This window comes from Schistocerca cancellata, chromosome 9 (genome assembly GCF_023864275.1).
Source record: "Schistocerca cancellata isolate TAMUIC-IGC-003103 chromosome 9, iqSchCanc2.1, whole genome shotgun sequence".
Classification (NCBI taxonomy): domain Eukaryota; kingdom Metazoa; phylum Arthropoda; class Insecta; order Orthoptera; family Acrididae; genus Schistocerca; species Schistocerca cancellata.
Genome location: NC_064634.1, coordinates 357,222,203 through 357,240,457, shown reverse-complemented (window position 1 = coordinate 357,240,457; position 18,255 = coordinate 357,222,203). Strand labels below are relative to the sequence as shown.

The window sequence follows — 18,255 nt, the reverse complement described above, 5'->3', positions numbered from 1 at the left end:
AGTAGGGGAACAGGGCTGAGATCTGAAGAGAGCTAACGATGAGATTAGTAACACTTAACAATTTATAATCTCCGGATAATGTCAAGAACGGCCGGCGACAAGCCAAGTAATCCGAATTAGCGCTGCCTGTGCCAAGGGAATTAATTTGTACGAGGCGTGCAGACAGCAAAGTGTTAAGAAATGAGCAGCCACTTAAAAATTAAATTTTTCCCCACTTTTACGTTATACTCTCTGCAATCACCATACTGACCGGAACAACAATTCTGAAGATAAGTTCGTTTCTATTATCTAACTTGAACGGAAGATTACGTAACAGTAAGATCCAAAGCAAGAGTCGCTATTTAATGCAAGCCGCCGCTAGGGTAGGGCTAAACATATATGATGCATCTGATCTGGATCAAGTGAACCCGTTCGATACGCAGATCGCTCCCTTCCCGTCCCCCTTCCCCACGACTCAGAGGCATTTAATAAATTGTGCACATGGTAAACGAAAGGCGAGGGGTTGACCTTAACAAGTGAGACGCGGGTGTGGTTCTTGCTGAATGTCATACTACTAAGTGGGATCATTGGGTTCATCTGAAACTGTGACTACAATTTACTGTGAAAGATTGTACAGGGGGAGTAAAGCACTACGAATGATGGGATAATTAACTCACTCACAGAATAGAGATGAGTAAATCATAGCCGGCCGGAGTGGCCGAGCGGTTCTAGGCGCTACAGTCGGGAGCCGCGCGACCGCTACGGTCGCAGGTTCGAATCCTGCCTCGGGCATGGATGTGTGTGATGTCCTTAGGTTAGTTAGGTTTAAGTAGTTCTAAGTTCTAGGGGACTGATGACCTTAGAAGTTAAGTCCCATAGTGCTCAGAGCCATTGTTTGAACCAAGTAAATCATAATATAAAATTTGTACAATAACACAGTTGCCAGAAACTGAGCGGCGAAGCCCGCGGGAAGGGCAGGAACATTATCTAATGACTAACATGCGGAAGTACACCGGGAAGTTAATACTCCATCATTTCGAAAATGATGAGTGCGGCGTTCGGATGACATTAGGAACATGCATGTAGGAAACCAAATAATGGAGTCTTGGTTAGGCCACGGCAAAGTGAATCATCATCCATCTGATATCCCCGAGTAGGTTGCGATCTTAATATTTTCCACTTTCGAGTCAGTCATGTTCGTTACTGTCAGACGTGTATTTCGGTACAGTCCGCGATGATTATTTACTATAAACTCACCGTGACGGCATTCCTGTTTTGCATTTATTAATGGCAGCTACCCACAATCCTGTAAGAAGTCACACATAACCAGTTTACAGCACATAATCAGTTTACAGCACGATATCGCTGAGTGCGAGGAACATGGTCAGAAGAAATGCAACAGAGAGGAGATTGAAGAAGATCTAAGTGCTTACTCAGGACGTTATTCAAAGACGGACTAACAGCTCCTTGCTTCCCTCAATGTAATGGTTTTGTTCATTGTATCTGTACTTTCAAACTGTTCGTTACACTTTCACATATATACCAGCATGAACAGTCACGTGCTGACATGCAGGGTCCATGGATTCGTGAGGTTGTCTCCAATACCCGTACACGTCCATTCACTCTATACAATTTCAAACGAAAGTCGTCCGGCCAGGCAACATGTTTCTAGTCAACAACAGTGCAACATCGGTGTTGACGGGTCCAGGCGATGCGTAAAGCTTTGTGTCGTGCTGTCATCAAGGGTACACGAATGGGCCTTCGGCTCCAAAAGCCCATATCGATGAAGCTTCGGTGAGTGGTTCGCATGCTGACACTTGTTGATGGCCCAGCATTGAAATCTGCAGCAATTTATGGGACGGTTGCACTTCTGTCACGTTGAACGATTCTCTTCAGCCACCGTTGGTCCCGTTCTTGCAAGACCTTTTTCCGGTCGCAGCAATGTCGGCGATTTGATGTTTTACCGGATTCCTGTTACTCGCGGTACACTCCTGAAATGGTCGTATTGGAAAATCCCCTCTTGATCGCTACCTCGGAGATGCTGTGTCCCATCGCTTGTGCGCCGACTGTAACACCATGTTCAAACTCATTTAAATCTTGATAACCTGCAATTGTAGCAGCAGTAACCGATCTACTAACTGCACTATACACTTTTTGTCTTACACAGGCGGTGCCGACAACAGCGCCGTATTCTGCTTGCTTACATATCTCTGTATTTGAATACGCATGCCTATACCACTTTCTTTGGCGCTTCAGTGTACATGTGTAATACTAATACAGCAAGTTGTTGAATAGGTAAAAACAATGCTAGATGTCAGCTATAAATGAGAATAACTGTACATGAGGCATTTTCCAGAAGAAGATGAAATCGGCAGGCTCTTCTAGCCTGTCCATCTCCCGGATGGAAGGCCCTTCAGGGCCATCCCTCTCATTTTATCTCGTATCCGAAGTTTACTTATTGTGTGTGGGCCGATCTTTTACATGCATATAGAGTGATTGAGCACTATGTACTCTAATGATTTGATATTCCATTTAGTTTGCATTGTGGAACTCTTCTTTCCACTGCTTTTCTTCTGCCTTGTTTTTCTTGTCCACTTGATACAACCGAGGCATGCAGCTGAGGGCTCAAGTACGTTTCACACTACTTATTGCTGGGACTGACGTTATCGTGGCGTAGTGGCGCTGTGAAGGCGACCAGAAACGAGGCTATCGATTTGTCGATCGCTATAGCACCGAATTGATGTGTTAGTGAGAGGTGAATCCTACAGTTGTAATGGGAACTCTACAGGAATGTGTTGTGCGATATATTTGTGACAAGGAGTAACATGAATGTTGTAGCTCATCCTTATACTGGCAGTAATTTACACTGTCCTCGTAGGTTCTTGCCTAATCGCACTGTCGAAAATCGCGACATATTCGGAAGGGAAAAGTCAAACAATTGGGAAACGGAAGAATGTGAATTTTAATGCAACTCGTTTCAGTCGCAGGTTTCTGCCTAACCACACACTCGCAAATTGCCTCGTATTGGGAAATGAACACCCAAATACTTATTTCATCCTTCGTTCGCCGGCCGCGGTGGTCTAGCGGTTCTAGGCGCGCAGTCCGGAACCGCGCGACTGCTACGGTCGCAGATTCGAATCCTGCCTCGGGTATGGATGTGTGTGATGTGCTTAGGTTAGTTAGGTTTAAGTCGTTCTAAGTTCTAGGGGACTGATGACCACAAATGTGAAGTCCCATAGTGCTCAGAGCCATTTTTAGCCATCCTTCGTTCTGTAATCAGATGGAAATGTTAAATCAGAACATACTTGTCTTGCATTCATAACAAAGTCCCAGACTGTGTTAACGCTAATACGAAAAAAATAGCATGTAGTTAGTTGGGAACTTCCATCTTTTCACTCCTTAAATCAAGACGTTATCCATGATGCTGAGGGTTAATCGCACGACTGTCTCAAGACTTGTTTGTTATAGTATTGCTTTGAGTCTTGTATTGTTGGTGCGTTATTAACTGACTTTAATGATAAGGGCGACGTTTTTGTGATACATTTTCGTAGGCCCAATGCTTTGAAACAACATACTGCGGTACACACACTACAACTAAATGAATGATCGAAATGTAAGCGGTTCAGACAGGGGTAGTCACACGCGCTAGCAATTGCTCACTATTGACGTCACGACTGCAAAAAGTAGTGTGAAGTCTACTCGACCCGCAACCGTAGGGTGCGCTAGGGCCGGCCGTTGTGGACGAGCGGTTCTAGGCGCTTCAGTCCGGAACCGCGCTGCTGCTACGGTCGCAGGTTCGAATCCTGCCTCGGGCGTGGACGTGTGTGATATCCGTAAGTTAGGTTTAAGTAGTTCTAAGTCTACTCTTTTTTTGCGTTAGGGCGTCGAGGGTGTCGGACCAGTACTTGGATGGACGGGAGGAATGGACAACAGCGGGCCTGCCGGGCGCTGACGTAAAATCCTGGCTTCGCTGCCTCCGTTGTACTGTGGCTGACGCCTTCGCCAGTAGTCTTACAGCGAGGGTGGCGTATTCTGATGGACGCGCGGTGCTTGTTGGCGAAATGACGATGCTCCGGCTACAGAGCCAGCAGGCTTTGTTTGCTGGCCTTCCTAGAGCTGTATGTCCGGTCCCCAGGGGTATGCGAACCTCTGGTGCCACTCGTAGCTCGCCGCCTTTGCATTTTGCTTCGCGTGCTCCCACGCCTGTGTCTTCCCGCACGCGCAATCTGCGAGATTGGTGATGGTGCCCTGGCCGTGACGTCAGCTCATGTTTGCAGGCAGCGTTTGCTCTGACAAGAAACTATTCCATTGGAGGATGTCGTTTAAATACGAGGGTTGGAACTTTAATAGTGGCAACTATTTATTTACAAAATAGACACGTGTTTCAAAGTTTTGCTGACCTTCAAAGTAGTCACCAGCATTGTATATAACCCGCTGCCAGCGATGTGGAAGTCGTAGGATATTCTTAGCAGTGCCAGTTGTGTTGACGTTTCGGGCGGTGCGGTCTATTGGACGACGAATTTCTGTCAGTTCTGAAGCGAATGCCGTGAAGTGTTTCCTTCAGTTTAGACATCGAGTTGAACTCACGAGGGCCTAAGTCAGGGGAGTACAGTAGGTGGTATAGCACTTAGCAGCCCCACAGTCAAACAAATCAGTAACAGCTTGCGCTGTACGTGCTTGAGCATTGTCCTGCAAAATGATGGTCAGGTCCTGCGGAAAGTATCATCACTTCTGTCTCTGTGCTGCTCGTTTTTAGAACACAAGCTACGACAAGCTTAGAGACAGAAGTGGTGACACTTTCTGCAGGATCTGACCATCATTTTGCAGGACAATGTTCAAGCACGTACAGTGCAAGCTGTTACTGATTTGTTTGACTGATGGGACTGCTGAGTGCTATACCACCTACTGTACTCCCCTGACGTAAGCCCTCGTGAGTTTAAGTCGACTACTAAACTGAAGGAAACACTTCACGGCATTCACTTCAGAACTGCTACAAATTCGTCGAGCAATAAACACACCGCGCCGCTCGAACTGTCAACACAATTGACACTGCTAAGAGTATCCTACGACATCCACATCACTAGCAATGGGTTATACACAATGCTGGTGACTACTATGAAGGCCAGTAAAACTTGGAAGCACGAATCTACACTACTGGCCATTAAAATTGGTACACCACGAAGATGACGTGTTACAGACGCGAAATTTAACTGACAGGAAGAAGATGCTGTGATATGCAAATGATTAGCTTTTCAGAGCATTCACACAAGGTTGGCGCCAGTGGCGACACCTACAAAGTGCTGACATGAGGAAAGTTTCCAACCGATTTCTCATACACAAATAGCAGTTGACCGGCGTTGCCTGGTGGTACGTTGTTGTGATGCCTCGTGTAAGGAGGAGAAATGCGTACCATCACGTTTCCGACTTTGATAAAGGTCGGATTGTAGCCTATCGCGATTGCGATTTATCGTATCGCGACATTGCTGCTCGCGTTGGTCGTGATCCAATGACTGTTTGCAGAATATGGAATCGGTGGGTTCAGGAGGGTAATACGGAACGCCGTGCTGGATCCCAACGGCCTCGTATCACTAGCAGTCGAGATGACAGGCATCGTATCTGCATAGCTGTAACGGATCGTGCAGCCACGTCTCAATCCCTGAGTCAACAGATGGGGGCGCTTGCAAGACAACAACCATCTGCACGAACAGTTCGACGACGTTTGCAGCAGCATGGACTATCGGCTCAGAGACCATGGCTGCGGTTACCCTTGACGCTGCATCACAGACAGGAGCGCCTGCGATGGTGTACTCAACGACGAACCTGGGTGCACGAATGACAAAATGTCATTTTTTCGGATGTATCCAGATTCTGTTTACAGCATCATGATGGTCGCATACGTGTTTGGTGACATCGCAGTGAACGCACGTTGGAAGCGTGTATTCGTCCTCGCCATACTGGCGTATCACCCGGCGTGATGGTATGGGGTGCCATTGGTTACACGTCTCGGTCACCTCTTGTTCGCATTGACGGCACTTTGAACAGTGGACGTTACATTTCAGATGTGTTACGACCCGTGGCTCTACCCTTCATTCGATCCTTGCGAAACCCTACATTTCAGCAGGATAATGCACGACCGCTTGTTGCAGGTCCTGTATGGGCCTTTCTGGATACAGAAGATGTTCGACTGGTGCCTTGGCCAGCACATTCTCCAGATCTCTTATCGACTGAAAACGTCTGGTCAATGGTGGCCGAGCAACTGGCTCGTCACAATACACCAGTCACTACTCTTGATGAACTGTGGTATCGTGTTGAAGCTGCATGGGCAGCTGTACCTGTACACGCCATCCAAGCTCTGTTTGCCTCAATGCCCAGGCGTATCAAGGCCACTCATCAAGGATTGGCAATTACGGGCTTTTGGCGCACTCAGCACCCTTTATTTTGGGTGGTTGCTGCGCAGAAGGACGACAGTTTTCTTCCCGACCGCCGCATAAACTATTTCAGGCATCACCCAGACCCCTGGGTGCGAAACTTAGAAACTCCGTGGACACGCTCCGTTCGTTGACTTCGCTCCAGAGTCCTCTGATGGACCTGGTGGGCAGCTGCCCTGACTGCGGTATTGGCCTGCACACGACACAGCCATCGCCCACGTTACGACGACAACGGTAGTGGTAATATACGTAGCTCCAGCATTTAGGAAATTGATAGGCTGTTCGTATGCCCCCTCTGTAGTAGACTCAACTGTACCGAGGCTGCAGTAGAAATCAGTTGTGCATGCTCCATAGCAGTCTTCGCTGAGTGATAAGTCTTTGGAGCGTTGTATGCCAATTCATATCGTGTTTAATCTCGTTGCCCCTCGGTACACACTGGGCTGCACAGCGTCTCACAGAGAGCAGTCAGGATCCGTGGTCAGTCTTGTCAACCACTGAGTCTCGGATACCACTTCTGCTTCACGTTTATCATTAATGTTCATTTAATATTCAAGTGCATTTCACTATTTACACAAACGTGTTTGATTTAAATAAATCGTATTGTGATGTCAAGACTTCGTGTAATTTCAGTTGTGAAACATAGTTTCCATACTCACCCCCTGGTCACAGATTTTGGTGGATATCAATTGAATGGTTCAAATGGCTCTGAGCACTATGGGACTTAACATCTGAGGTCATCAGTTCCCTAGAACTAAGAACTACTTAAACCTAACTAACCTATGGACAGCACACACATCCATGCCCGAGGTAGGATTCGAACCTGCGACCGTAGCGGTCGCAGGTTGATTTTTTCTAACAATTATTTGTGTGACGTTAATCCAACTCGAGTGGCGTTGCAAAGGATCATCAACTAAATTTGCATATTCAAATTTTTGCATGTATTTGACAGTGGTGGGTATCAATGAGCTCAGCTCTGATACTGGTTTATTCAAATCAGGCAGTCTCCAGGTGCCACGCACGGGGCGAAGGGGCCATACCCTTCCAAAGGCTGCATAGGCCTGTGTGCCCTATTTCGGGAAACTGTTTAAAATCAACAAGCGAGCTATGTAGAATATTCTGTCAAGGTTTTTTTCATCTTTTCACTGCTAGAGGTAGTGAAAGGGTCCTGCAGCCACCTTTCATTAGTCCGGTAGCCCATTTTCACTAGCATTTCTCTTTCCTTTCCTTGTTTCTCTTTTCTCATAACTCTCATAGTGGTGTGATTGAATGAATGTCGTTGTGTGTCACGTTGTTAGACGGTGGCGTAGTCTGCTGCAGAAAGTCTGCGATAGTCATACAGATTCAACAGCAGTTGTACAAAATAGCCAACTCTCGTAGTGGTCAAGTAGGCAAAGAGGTTTGCGCTGCTTGTGAGAAATCCACCTGTGTTAGGTTGGTGGCGGAAATGGCATCTTTGGGTTTTCCGGGCCACGCGGAGCGTGGAAGAGGCTGGAGAGGAAAAAGGGAGGCAGTGTGCCGTCGGTACGGGAAGCATCCACAGCTGGGCTCCAGTCGAAGAAGGATGAGTTAGACTGACCGCGTGGCGCGCTGTTACTTGGCGAGAGGAGAGCTGTTAGCTTTTGGTCTCGCTTTTCAACTCTGAAAGATTGCTTTGCCTTGTCGCAGCAAGGAATGCAAAACTTTGGCAGATTTTTCTTTTAGTAAATTTCTGTAGCAGACTTGGATCCGCCGGATGAGCGCCACACAAAGGTGTCGATAAGAAGTGAGCACTCGCTTCTGTATGAATGTCTGTCTGCCTTCAGCTGTGCCTGTATAAGCTTTCATTTTTCGAAATATTAATAGCTTTGCCCTCACGTAAATTTTCCTTGCTTTATGTATCTTTCGTCCGTGGGGAGCCGACCACGTGGTTGAACATTAGAGTTTGTTGGGCTACCGTCATCAGTAACTGTCTGGTCTCATGTTTGTTTTAAAGAATGTTAACTGTTCATGATTGTGTGATGTGATATTGTTGCAACTTGGCCACGATACCTAGAAATTGTGTCTCTTCAAACCACGTGGGCACGCGGGTGTACTGCGAAACGTGTACCGTTTCACGAGTTATTGCGATCAATTATCAGGCAACGGCAGTTGTATGAATGATTCAAACCAATGATTTTAGGTGTAGATTATAACGGTGTATGTATCGATGCTTTTCTTTAATGCTTTAGGAATTAACGTTATCAGGAATTGTGTACACGCCTCACATCCATATCTTAGGAATAAATGATTTTATACACAATCTTCTCTTGCATTCCGAGGTTACGTTTTTGCACCTAAGCCACTCACCTCGTAGCTTTCCTGTTAGCACATCCAACGCGTTTCCTTACGCACAGGTCCAGTGATTAGTTTCCTCTTTTATTTTAAAACAAGTGCTTTAGATTAAGTCCTATTTTCAGGTGTGCTATTGGGAGCTGATCTTCTGCACAGTGTTCATGCATGTGCTATTTTATTTTAAATGGTTGATTCTTGTGGACAGTGTACGGGAAATACTATTAATTACATCGCATCCCCTATGAGCGATATCACGACGTACGTATTTTTATGAGTTTTTGGTCTGTGATCAAATTAATTTATTTTCCGACTCGGCCAAACCTTTGATTAGTCGTATGGTTAGAGTCGGTGGCGATCCTAATCTTCTCACGTTAATTTCACAATCAATAAGCATTTCCATTCCCACTCTTAACGTAATAACCCGAGGAAACAGTTACAGTAGGGCAGCTTTTTTTTGTGCATGTCCGCGTAGCACTTTCTCATTCAGTTTAATGTAGCGACTGCTTAAGGGCAGGTCAGTTTACATTGAGCACCGGCAGTTAGTGTGTTGTGTTTGCCTCACCGAGAAGCCTGTTTCAACGTTCTTGTCTTATGACAATTCGAATAACGAAAAAAGACGCTGAGAAAATAAGGCGACAGAGAGGTGAAAGTTGCATTTACGCCAGTGGCGTTGGTATTACAGGAAGGACATTTTGAGTTGTCTCATCGTGTTGTGAAAAAAGTGTTACATGCAAGTGGGTGATAGTCAGCAAGAAGAGCTCTTTGGGAGTTTCTACGCAGATCAAGGTAAACCATTACAAGATTTTGTCTTAAGTGAGAGTATAATGAAGAACTCTAGTACGCCTAACAAGCAGCTGATGGTGAATCCAAAGCGGTTTAAGGAAGATACCTGGAATATTTTGTGTGTATTTCTAGCACTAAGTTGAAGGTATGTAGTGCCTACATATTAAGCCTGTAGCAGATATCCGTCAAAAGACCGCGAACCGTACAAAAACAAAACAAAAAAAAAAATTCACGTATTATCTTTTCAGGAGAGAAGGGACACACATGATAATCGCCCTCACAAGGCCATAGTTGACGTTTGAGAGATGCTAAGAGAGCACTTAGGCGCAATTCCGAGTAGACAAAGTCATTACTGCGAACGCAAATGGTCTTTGAGATATTTCAAAAACCAACTCTCAATATTTAATTATTGAATTATCTTTCTTTAATGAGATTTTATGAAACTACAGGTGATAAGCTTAAAATGAAGCATGTAACTGATTTTAAGCATTTCAAGCTAAACTGTGACTACAGCTTGAAACAACCTAAAACGGAATGTCTGTGACTAGCACTGCTTCTGGAAAAAAAAAAAAAAAGCTTGAAGCCAATGAAAACGACCTTTGCTTAGCAGAGAACTTCAGTCAAAAAAGGAATGCTGGAAGATACCTTACAATTAAGAAAGACTTTATTCACACACCACAGTTTGATCATGCACTTCCAGTGACTGAGTTTCGTTATTCGCAGAACCTGCGTCTACCAAAATCGAATGTGACCAGCCAATTTGACATACATCTGTTATGGTTATATTATTTTACCGTCTATGTACACGATCGTGATTCTCTGTACGTGTAATGCTTTAAGGAAATGCAATCTAAAAAGGACCCAGCATAAGTTGTATTCGTCATATATATAGTTCGAGAAATCAAATTGAAAGACTTCCCACACATCAGGCATATGGTTCTATTATCCGATGCATGTGGTCGTCAGAAATGTTCTAGAAATCAAACTGAAAGACTTTCCACACGTCAAGCATATTGTTCTATTGTCTGATACATGTGGTGATCAGAATAAGAACTCTACGGCAATGTGGACAGCACGAGTGTTTCGCGTGGAGGTTACTCATCTTTTCCCAGTTCGAGGACATTCCTTTGGGCAACACTAGGTATTTTGGTCTGATTAAAGCAAAAGTCAAGAAAGAAGAAACCATTCCTACAGCAAAACCTTGTTTATCAGCAGTGGTCATGTGCAGTAGTTGCCCATCGCACATTATTGTTCTTATGGACGGAAGCTTAATAAAGCTGTGGAAAGAAGGTCTTGACAAATATTCCTTCAAGAAACGTATCGCCAAGGCAAGCAGTTTAAAACTCAGAAGAATTTTGTTCAGAAATTTGCGGCAGATGATTCAGTACTAGGCCCACTAACATACAATGGTCCATATACACACTATTCCGGCTTTCAGAAATACAATAATGGTGTATTGACTATCAACAATGGCCTTCAATCCAGTGAAAAGCATGAAAAAGAGTAGAATGTCGGGGATTTATTTCTGTACATGGATGATCGAAGTAGATTGTGGTTACATGATATGCTTGTAGATAGTTACCAGCAAGCAGACATTATTTAGAAGACAGATATACATATGGGGCAGCAAGAAGAAAAAGAAGAAAAACAAAAGATCATTTAGTAACTATAAACTATACCAGAGAAAGTGTCCATCATAATGTATGGAACACAGAACAAAACAATGGTGTTTATTTGTATAGTTGAAGGCCTATTTTGTTATCCCTTTACCGTCTTTTATTTTATTTTTGTACTTTTCTGAGGATTCCCTGATCGTAGATATTATTAAGAATAACATTAATGTTTTGTTTTAATGTGTCCTGAATGTTAAAATAACGTTTGAAATAAATGTTTGCTCAAATCAGAAATATTATTTTTCACATTAAAACGTAGGTTAAAATATCTAGTATTATGCAAAGATTTACTTAATACAAATATAGTTCTATTAAAATATACTTGTATATTAGAATCAGGTGTTTAGTCAGATATATAAAAAGTAAGTATTTAAATTGTCCTATCGCAATAACCATCTTATTCTATGAGCCTTTCTACGGGAAAAGGCCTCATATGTCGGCTCCATTACGCACAGTGCATTAAGATAAGCTCGGCTTGAATAACAAATATAAATGTGTTCACTGGTTTCAAAGCCCCCCCCCCCTCTCTCTCTCTCTCTCTCTCACTCTCTCTCTCTCTCTTGTAGCGGCTCGCCGTCGGATGCAGGTCTTTTTTTTTTACGCCATTTAGGCGACTTGCGCTTCGGCGATGATGAAATTATAATGAGCACAAAATGTTAATTTCATTTTAAAAGCTGATGGTTTCAAGATGGGAGACATCGACTTTTTACAAAATATGAATCACAAGCCAAACGCGGTTGAAACCCGAAACTCTGTTTTATGTGAAGTAAATACAGTAGTTATCGAGTGGCTTTTGCTTCTTCTACGCATAAAATATATCGTCGCGACGGTGAATACTATGAATTATACTAGAGTTGTAATGTGAGCCAAGTATTCGAATCAGATGGTTCTTTGGACGTGGATGATTCAGATCTGTAAAATAGGCTTGTTGTTTTTCTCTTTAATCACTCGATGTTAATTTTACTCTCGGCAATATTTCGTGTATGCGAAAAAATACGAAGCCTAATTGTGTTTCGGAATATACCGATAGTAAGAAACTTACGCGATGGATTTAGCTGCGACGTAGTAGATATTTGATTCATACGCTCACGACAATTTGATCTACGTATCACAAATGGTGGAATTAATAATTGAAGCATTACCGAAAGAAACTATTATGATCAAAGCGAGGAAAAAAATGTTGGCCCGTGGGGGGATCGAACCCACGACCTTCGCGTTATTAGCACGACGCTCTAACCAACTGAGCTAACGGGCCGGTCGGGGAAATGTGCTGTACAGCGTATCATATTTACTAATAGTAACTATCTTGGCCCTTTTCTTAATTATTTATTCATTCTCAGGCGTAGACCTTATCAAGAAGAAGAGCCGTCACGTATACATTTAATATAAAACGAAAATACATAAATTTAACGTGCGTGGTGTACCAACAACATACTAACACGATGCAGCTTCATGCCATTCACGTATATGCCTTCGAAATGTAATCGTGAAATTTAGTGATAAAGCTGCTATTTTGATAAAAGCTTCTGTTTATCTGCTATTTTTAGCTTAGTATTTATTTGACTGAACTCAAAGAAAATATTTTACACCTGCAAACATTGATCCTAATTCATAATAAATTATTACCAAACACTGCTACTTGCCAAGTAGCTAAGAAGTTTTTTATCCCTGAATCTAAATATTCGGATAATTTGAAGAAAGAGTAGGTTAATTAGGTGTGTTTTTAACTTTCTTTGGAACATTTTGATTTTTCAATACGCTATTTTAAACAAGGTACAGGTGCTTAACTGATTTCAATAGTAAACTTGTGAACCTGGAAGATCTAACTGTAATCAGTGGAAGTACCATAAATATTAATGCAAGAAATTTTAGAAACCGATGTACCAACATACCAGGGTGGTTTGGAAAGTTCTCGGAACGGAATACAAAAAAAGTTACATCATTGAAACTTTTTTTATTTTTGAATGTAGTCTCCTTCTAGATTAATCCACGTGGTTCAACGATGTTCCAGTGCCTTGATCCTATCTTGAAAATGAGTTTCCTCCAGGCCTGCAAAACAATTGTCAACTCCGGCTATCAATCCTTAGTCTGAAGTGAGTCTTCGTCCACCAAGAAAATTTTCTGTTTTGGGAAGAGATGGAAGTGTGACTGAGCCATATCAGGTGAATGAGGCGGGTGTGACAATTCATACCTTAGTTCCTGGAATTTTGTCATGACGACGGCATATGAGTGCGGGCGCGCATTGTCTTAATGGAAGATGAATTTCGTCTTTGCTAACATTTATTTAACAGAGAAAATATTGTCTCTGCAACTGCATTATGTGCAGGTATGGTAAAATAGTACTGTTCCACTTTGAAAAATTCGGTCAAATCAACTATTACTCGTGTATTGGTACCATTTCTCAGCAACATTTTTCCCTGCCAAAGCTGCATGTTAATCATGTAATATTTTCTTAAAGTTCCAGAGTTAACCTTTGAAATACATACATACCACTGCACAGGATCATCCACTTGTTAATGTAATTGTAGCTAACAGTGTAAAAAGAGACTGTTGCTGTAGCCAGGAGTGGAAACAAATTGAACTGATAAATAAATAATGTATTTTTATTTATGCTAAAAAACAGGTTTTGTAAAAAATTCCAAAACTGAAAGCGGATCGGGAAACGTCTCAGAAACGGGTGGCCCCCTTACTTAAACGGACCTTAAACACAAAAAGAACAGTAATAAGGTACACTTTACATTACTTAGCTTTTTGATTTTGAAAGTCTACACTTTAAAAATTATTTTCGGTGATGTCTGTTCACTAAAATGTTCGTCTTCACTTAAATGACTTTGGTTCCAACCTTACTTTTCATTCTGAAGTGCAATGAACAACAAGGTACCAGTACGTCTCCAAATTCTCTGCAGTCATAGAATGCCACCGATCAGAAAGAACGTTTTTGTAGGTGGAAAGTGATCTCTCCACATCAGAATACGTTGATGCCATAAATTTTTATTCCTGGATAGATTCCTCAGAAGATATTGCAGATAGCAGGAAAAATCGAATAGCCTGGATTCCATGCCAAACAGCGTGAAATATATTCCCTACCCTCACCAATAATGTGAGTTAGCTCTCACTTGACATTCTCAGCAATTTCAAACGATTTTCTGCCTAGGCAGACCCATAGATTCAGATTCTTTCACACCCCTCGTAAAAAAAGCTAAGATGCTATGCATGTACGCCGTAGCATTTTCGGTTTTAGGTGCAATTAAAGCCTTTTGTGCCTCTCGCACTGAAACAGGAAATTCTGTCGGAAGCACCGTTCACAGATTTCACGGCTTGAAAATGGTGACTATAAAAGCCGACAGCTTCAGTCCATTTATCCTATCTCATGAGGACAGGCTCAGCAGGCAACGCCAGTCCGGCAGCAGTTCTCTATTTGCGACACACGATGCGGCTATATGAGAAACACATTCTTGGACTATTAAATAATTTTATTTTCTTCTGTGTAACTGCCGCGCAATTCTTCGGCGATATGTAGCAGAGCATGGGCCAGGCAGGTGAAGTGGATTAAATTATTGAATACGGAAAGGGAATTTGCCACTTTCAGCACATAGTTCGCAGCGTCCGAACATATAACACTAACTTCTCCGTCATGAATTGCAGCAGGCCATAGCACTTTAAGACTGTCATTCACAAAACGAGCTACTGTTGAATGCTTTGTGCATTTCAGCATACTGCAGGAAATTAATAATGGCGCTGAGGTTTTATATTCGTTGAGTTTACCAAGAAACATCCACACACGTCTGTTATTTCGGCTTGACATAAAATAATCTCTCTCCACCGAAAGCGTCGTCCATCTTAATCCAAGATCTTAATTTAACACTAGAAGGACCGGACTTCACCGTACCCCTAGTAGTACGATGTGGGTCATTTTTTACCCACAGTAGGAAACCACCGTTTTATTCGTACTTGGGTGGTGGTTTGAGTGTCGCCATGTCGACAATACGTTCAAGAAGACTCTAAAGTGTAACCAAAGGATAATTTGGTTTCTAAAAAGAATAGTACACTGCCAAACATTAATTTTCAACTTTTTTTTCAATTTTACAGAATAAATTCCACAATCTTTCATCAACCATCGTTAAAACAAGTAAGTAAAAAAATGTTACAATGTTTTTCTTCTTAGAAGAGATTGAAACAGAATCAAAACATATTGTTTATGTGACAACTGATAGTATTTTTACTTTTATTGACAAATAAGGGAAGTACGAAATATTTGTAAAACCTTCTAAAAAGCAGTGGGTAACTAAAAACGGTCCTCGTGTTTCTTTGTTATTGCAATCAAGTAAATGGAACATAAGAACAAATATTTTCAGACTATAATTATAAATATTTGGAAATATGTAAGAACAAAGACTTTACAGAATTGCCTAAGCTGGAATGGGTTCACAGTTCAGACATTCGACAAGAGTTTTTGCTTGGCAGCTTTTGCACATATACTTATTACACTTCAAGCATACGTTTGACGTTTTATTTCTCTTTGTTGTCTGCAGGAAACCTGAATTTGACAAAACCTTATATTTCCATATTGGCCAACGTCAGTATTTAGTGCCTGTAGGGGGAGACTGGTTCCTCTGTGCAGTTTGTAGGGAGGAGCAACCTCATCAGCTCCTCCTGAGGGTAAAGTCCTGAATTTGACAACGCCTTCTATTTCCACACTGCCCAGCGCCGCTATCGAGTGCCTGCAAGGGTAAATTGGCTCCTCTCTGCAGTTTGTATAGGACAGCTATCTCATCAGCTACTCTGAAGTTGAAGTCTCGACGTGAAGACTTCTTAGAGGTAAGTAAGTTAAAAACTGCGAGCGTTGATCATGGCAAGGGTAAGCATATTGTAAAAGACATGAACAGGTCATCGGTGGATGCCAGATCGGACACTGTAATTTCTAGTCATCTGGTAAACTATAGCGACTCCATCCTTAGTTCCATAATAAAACTTCACAGTTTCTGGAAGTTCCTTCTCAGTATTCTCATTCACTTGACGTCCAGCTTGCATTTTACTCAGAATAAGGATTTTTTTCTTTTTCCATTAGTACACTGTGAGAAGATGATCGCCTGACTTGTGTGTTGCATACAATGCGTCGTCTCCCCTTCACGCTGAAGGAGGGACCTCTTTGAGTGATCTCCGAAGGGTGCCAACTAAACCTGTTCCTTTTTGTTTCAGCTCATCTACCAGTTTCAAGGAGATGAAGAATTTGTCAGCCGTGACGTTCCATAAGGGAGACGCGCCTGACATCTGCCCCAAACAGTTGTGTAGGAGGAAGGGGTGAGGGGGGGGGGGCTTCACCACCGTTTAATATGCTACTCTGTAGCTTCCCAGTGTCACTCCATAGGTTTGCATGTCGCCAGTCCGTAGAAAACGGAAAGCCGAGCTGGTATAAAGTATCGCCCGACCTCCGAATTCTTCGTATTTCTCGTTCTTTTAGGCCCAAAGTTTCGTAATCTACTCCAATATCTCGCGAATAACGTCGAGGTATGTCCAGAAACTTCTAGTGTTAAATCATAATTTTGTTGCAACAGGAGGAATCACGAACACAAACAGTTGGTAGTTCTTAAGGAGTACTATTCGTCAAATTTTTCTTGTTCTGAATCGATAGAAGTTTCTAGAAGTCGGAAAACTTCGGGTCGTTAGTCTTTTGTTTGCCCCACAGCCAATCTCGACGGCACACGAAGCCCTTCACTGCGCACAATAATGGTTGTGACAATGCTACACACAGTAATGTTATCGTATCTGCTTCGCTTTTGAGAACTGAGATCTCGAATCTTCACAAAATTTAGCAGAAATACGTCATCATTATTCAACTCGAAAGTTTCTATTGCACTATGCCTAAATCAGGACTCATCTGTGAAAATAACATTGCCCCACTGTTCGAACGTCCAAGTGGCATGTCCATGATCCACTGTAGACGTTCCATTCTATGAACACGCATCAGAGGTAGACGTACAGCATGTCTCCGACAGTAAAAGCCACTCTGCCGAAGCCTTCTGCACGCCGTTTGCCTCAATACAACACGTCTAGTGGATGCTGCGAGCTCATATGTCAGTTGACGAGCAGTACTTAAGGCGGTAATGTCGTGCCCTTACAGCCAAATAGCGGCCCTCTCTTTTGAAGTCACACGTGGTCCGCCCTGCCCCGATCTTCGAGATTCAGCTTCGGTCTCTATAAACCGTCGTCGCGTCCGAGAAACAATGGAACGATTCACATTAAGGCATCCAAATCAGTTTGCGACCGTTCTGCTTTCTTTCTTTCTATGGCCCTTCACCGCAGGGATCTTCTCTGTGCCATACTCTACCGTCTGTGACTGTGATCACAGATTGTTCATGTGAGGCTATCCGGCACACACTAACTCGTTTCATAGGAGCCCTGACGTCATCGTTGGCATGGTTGTCCGTTGACTGAATGCCATCTTCCGTGCAGAAGTCTGGAGAGTGATTCTCGATGGATTGGCGTGTGGAGGGAACGTGGAACATGATTTCGGGACCCAAACATTGTGGGAAGGAACCGAGATCGAGGAATTTCCCTAATAATGGTGTGTGCAGGGATTACGTTTAGCACTCGAACCCCTCTTCGTGAAATTGTACGGGTAAACCGGCAAGGTTTAACTGCTGTCAGATATCGTGACGAGATCTTGGGACCTCACCTGTGGTTGTCGTGAGATGCTGTGGGCCCATACGTCGTATTGATGGACTATTATGCTCGAATGCTCGACCTCATAGAACACGGGAGATTTATGTTTTCTTGGGAACGGAAGATATTGCACGCGTGGCGTGCCTGCCCCCTCTCCCGGTTTGAATGCCATAGATCATGTCTGGGAAGCACTAGGGAGGTGGCTTGCATTACGTCAGTATCCACCAACCACTCTCCAAGACTGCGAGGAGCTCTGCAGGAAGAAGTGACGTTATTGCCTCAACATGAGATTGATGACATCATTCACAGCACGCGCCATCGTTGTCAGGCCTGTATTGCTGCCATAGGTGGTCACATCCCGTACTGAGCGCATTAACCAGTTGTATGTGTGTGCAAGTCCGTTAATTGGAAAAAAAACT

The 18,255-nt window shown here is 43.1% G+C and overlaps 1 non-coding gene across 1 annotated transcript; it reads right to left on the bottom strand.

Moving 5' to 3' along the window:
- Positions 1–12,354: 12,354 nt before the first annotated feature.
- Positions 12,355–12,428, bottom strand: Trnai-aau (transfer RNA isoleucine (anticodon AAU)). The gene has a single exon. It is a non-coding gene; the product is annotated as a tRNA-Ile (tRNA).
- Positions 12,429–18,255: the final 5,827 nt, after the last annotated feature.